A 4,852-nucleotide genomic window follows, 5' to 3' on the forward strand; every position below is an offset into this window, starting at 1 on the left:
ACAGTCCCTGTGAAACCATTAACATTTAGTTCACCACTAAACCATGTCCCCAGGTGTCACTCCCGCACATTTTTTGAACACTTTAGGGATGGTGACTCCATCACTTCCCTGGGCATCCTGTTCCAGTGCCTGACCATCCTTTTAGTGAAGAAATTGTCTCAAATATCCAATCTAAACCGCCCTTGGTGTAACTTGAGGCCATTTCCTCTCATCCTATTGCTTGTTCCTTGGGAGAAGAGCCGACCCTCACCTGGCCACAGTCTCCTTTCACCACCCCAGTTCCTCAGCTTCTCCTCACTAGACTTGTTCTCTAGACCCTTCACCAGCTGTATAAACAGATATATAACACTCAAAACCTTTCTCCTCCAGGGACATTTAATAATTTGGATGCTAAGCAGAAAGTCTGACATTCTTCTTAATGCTCTGACCCCATAACTGCCGGAGTTTTCTGCCCTTCTTCTGTGTGTCCATGAGCCAAGTGATGCACTTCATATCTGGTTTGAAAAGCATGTTAAAAAAGCAGGATTGCTTTCAGAGTGCTGAGAGACTGCACAGGTCAGCATTGAAGGTCTGATGACCAGCAGAGTTTGGTACAAGCAGCCAAGGTGTGAATGGGGCAAGTTCCTTGAACTTTCAAAGGCGTTGGATCATGGAGGTGCAAGCTCAGGAAGCATCACTGCAGTTGAAAATATAATTATGCACCAGGTGGTACAACACCCAGAGCAGTAAGTATAAGCAGAGGGTTTATAAAACATGCAATCCTCAAGATGATGGTGCTGTTAGAGGGTCTTTCATGGATTAGGTCTAGGGACTCTTGTTAGTCCAAACTGAATCCTCTTTCACCGTTGCAAAGAGCAGAGGAGTCTTTCACGCAGTGTCAGAAAGGCAAAATTTTATCTCTGTGAGTACCTTATCAGTCACCTCATGGGCAGCTCCAGCAAGTCCTTGCAATGTCCCACAGTCCACTGTGTGTAAAGAAAATGTCCACATTTTAAGCCCTCAATGCTGTTGTATCACAAAACACTGCTCACAAGATAACTGCAGGCTGGAGCCATGAATCCATTTTCCCCTATTTACATGAATTTTCCTCAGAGTCCTTCAGGAGGTATCATACTCAGCACTTCCCAAAGGAAATTATGTTTATAAAATTCATGAGAAATCCCTCTTTCTCTAGAGTATTAGTAGACATCTTTCTATTATGCAACCCAGGAATATTGTGAACCAACAAATAAACCTGGAGGATGAAGGATATTTGCCTCACCAAAGCAAACATCCTGAGAGGTGTGAGGAGAATATGTGCAGGTTTTAAGGGATAGACTTGGGCATCTTTTTTTTATTTCTGAGACATTCATGGTGATTAAGATCAGAGCAGTACTGGCTGAGCCTCAGCAGCAATCTTAACACAGGAATGTGATTCTAATCTGTAATCATCCTTGTAATATGCCTATTTTATTAAGCAATATTAATGAGCCTTATATATGTCATATCTTGGTAGAGCAGAGGAGGAATTCGGTGGCTTAGTGCAAGTGATTCTTTCCAGCTTTTGTCCATTTGAACAGAGTAGGGCCAGAGTTCACCTGAAAAGCAGGTTTATGCTGGAGCTCAAGGTTTCCAGTCTGCCATTAAAATGATCAGTGCAGAATACACTGTCCTTATAAAGTTTATAAAAGTGAAAAGTTATTTGAAGCTGAATTTTTGGAGTTACTAAACTGTACTACATAGTTTTGGGAAGGAACTAAACTGATGGATGGCCTTTCAGTATATAAAGGGGACCTGTAAGAAAGACAGGGACAGGTTCTGTTGAGATTAGACAAAGGGTGATGATTTAGAACTGAAAGAGGGTCAATTTAGATTTGGTATAAGGCAGAAGTTTTTTATTTTTAAATGAAGGTGGTGAAACACTGCAACAGGTTACCCAGACAGGATTCTGTGGCCTTGAAAGAGGATATATATAGACATAAGCAGTAAATTAACCACATTTATCTTTTAGACCCTGATAATGCAGTCAGAGCTTTCAAGGATTGCTTACCAAAGCTTTGCAACATGACACAATCAGACAAGAAAGACTCAATTGTATGGGAAATTTTTTAATATTTGAAGGTTGAAACATCTCTGGGTGAATAAAGAGGATTGGAAAGTGGTGTCAGAGGTCTTGATTGCTGCCCTGCTTCCTTTCCTGGGCTCTCTCCTTGTCTTTCCCTTGCTGATGTAGGATATGGCATTGCCAACATCAGCACACCTCTCTCATGATTAGGGATGAGGTTGCACACGCTCCCTCTCCCCTCTTTCCTCTTTGTCCCCCACCATCCATGTTTTAAAAAGTATCTTCCTTCTGTCCAGAAACCCTTCCTGCTCTCCTGGGCTTTCCGGGGCTGTGGAAAAACGAAGAGGGATGTGAAAAAGAGGTGAGGTGGGCCAGCTTCAGAAAGACAGGAGATTGCTGGACCAGTCCAGAGGCCAGAGGAAATCCTCAAGGATCACATTGTTCTTTCCTGCCTACTGTCAAGGGTGATGGTGTGTGCCAGGATGACTGCAGAGACCCTTGGCATGTGTGCCTAAAGGGGAAGGAAGTATGTGATAAAAACAATTTAGTTTTCTAGTCAAAACCGTGGCAAAGATCTAAAATCCCCCTCTCATTTACTAAACTATTTGCTGGCGTCCTCATTCGTTACACCCCAGCAGTTCTACTCTGGATTTGCCTGGTTTACAGGGTTTTGTCTGTGCAATAGGAAAGCTATTTTCAAAATTCCATTTCACCTATTTTTAGGCTGCGACCATGTCATAAGATCAGTATTTTCAGAGGTGTTTTATTCTGCTGTGAGACTAAGATAAGCACAAGAGATGCAAGGAGAGGCACCTTATGCAGGCATCCACTGTTAGCTACAGAGAAAGCCTAAATTTACACTGAGCTTTTAATTTTCATCTGGTTTAAAATCCCTCCTTTTTCTGCCATGCAAAGTGTTTCAACCATCTGTGTTTTCTTTGTAAACTCTCCACAAAATTTTAAACTACTTCTTGCACTGCAGAAGTCAAAACCAGAAGCACTATCAATCCTAGAATAAAAGCAACCTTTTCTCATTTAAAAAGCTTGTGTCTGTGCAATAAAATAACATTAGCTCTTTTGTGAGATCTTTATCCTGAGAAAAACCATCTTTAGTGATTATCTATCATGATGACAGGCTGTTCTCAGTCACCAGCTGTCAGAACAGAAACTCTGCCTGGTAAATACAGACACATCCTTAAGTACAGTTTTTCTGTCATAATAAAATGTACCTCATTTTATATGATCACAGAATTGTTTGGGTTGGATAGGATCTCAAAGGTCACCCAGTTCCAACCCCCTGCCATGGGCAGGGACATCTTACCCTTGTCCAGGGTGCTCAGAGCCTCATTCAACCTGGACTTGAACAATTCCAGGGATGGGGCAGCCACACATAGTTGATCCACTGGTCACACAACATAAGGAATCTGTAAGGAATCTGTCCCATTACATTATTAATCATCCCCTGAGAGACGGAAAATCAATCATCAATTGGCTGAATAACAACTTTTAGTTACTGTTTGTATTTATAGATAACCTGATCCCTCTGTGACCAGACTACAAACAGACCAGCTCAGCAGTGACTTCTGTAAACACATTTTGAGGCCCTCAGCCTATTTTTAATCCACTTAAGGTGCACCATGTTAATTTTGGGAATTTTTTTCACCTAGTTTTGCAATCAAAAGGTTATGGTGTACCAAGTGAAAAGCCCCACAGATGCCTATTGCTTGAATACCGCTGCCTTTATCGACTGAACTTGTAATCTCATCAGAAAAAGAGCTATCAATTTACTTTGACAGGACCTATTTTCCATAAGCCTGTGTTGACTGGCATTCCCTATATGTCCCTTCTTTATTTCTGAGGATGGGGGACTCCAGGGTACAAGGGAAGAGGGTTTGCCACAGCACACACAATCTGCAGCTTCAAATTCAAGCACCAATTGTCAGCCTGTCTCCTGGAGACTCCGGCAGCCTGAAATGGCCCTGCAGTTATTTTATGCTTTGCTCTCTCCAAATCAAGACTGTCCTGTCTAGAAATCCAAGGAGGCCTTTCTCAGTCTCTATATAAATAATTCTTTCATACAGCCAACATTATTAGTCATAGTGTGCAATGGGTTCTGTATTAGAATAGTAAAGAAGCCCACTGGCAGTGTGAAATGACTGATCTCCACTGTGGATGGATCTGGAGCTGAGTCCCAACAGCCCCTACCTGGAGGCACAGGAGAATTTAAGTTGGTGAGGTGGAGGAGGGATTGGTGATATTAGGGAAGCTGACAATTTGTGTGACATGACAGCTCTTCTGCATGGACTGCACTTTTCTTTTCCTTTTTTTTTTCCCTTTAACCCTCAGCACCTTGCAAGTGAAACCAGCTTAGGTGCACTTATTGTTTCTGTTTCTATTTCACCTTTTATTTCTATTTTTACCTGTATTTGTATTTCTAATTCTATTTATATTTCTGTTTCTATCTCTATGTCTATTTCTATTGCTACTACTATTAGCATTTCAATTTTCATTTCTATTTTTATCTATTTTTACTTTCATTTCTAATTCTATTTCTATCTCTATTTCTGTCTCTATTTCTATCACTTATTACTATTTCTATCTCTATTATCTCTATCATCTCTATCTCCATCACTATCACTATTGTTATTCCTTTTCCTATTTTTCTTTTTCTATTTTCTTTTTCTTTTCTCCCTTTTCCTTTTTCCTTTTTCCTTTTTTCTTTTTCTTTTTCTTTTTCTTTCTTTTTCTTTTTCTTTTTCTTTTTCTTTTTCTTTTTCTTTTTCTTTTTCTTTTTCTTTTTCTTTTTCT

At 40.5% G+C, this 4,852-nt stretch overlaps 1 protein-coding gene across 1 annotated transcript in view; it reads right to left on the reverse strand.

Annotated features, from left to right (window-relative positions):
• Positions 1–3,224: 3,224 nt before the first annotated feature.
• The window catches only part of PKHD1 (polycystic kidney and hepatic disease 1 (autosomal recessive)), a 275,429-nt gene continuing 273,801 nt past the window's right edge, over positions 3,225–4,852 (reverse strand). Inside the window, exon 67 of the transcript XR_001874451.1 lies at positions 3,225–3,360. The gene's annotated coding sequence lies outside the window, so the exon portion shown is untranslated. The remainder of the gene's footprint in view (positions 3,361–4,852) is intronic.

This window comes from Lepidothrix coronata, unplaced genomic scaffold (genome assembly GCF_001604755.1).
Source record: "Lepidothrix coronata isolate B3197 unplaced genomic scaffold, Lepidothrix_coronata-1.0 Scaffold39, whole genome shotgun sequence".
Classification (NCBI taxonomy): Eukaryota; Metazoa; Chordata; class Aves; order Passeriformes; family Pipridae; genus Lepidothrix; species Lepidothrix coronata.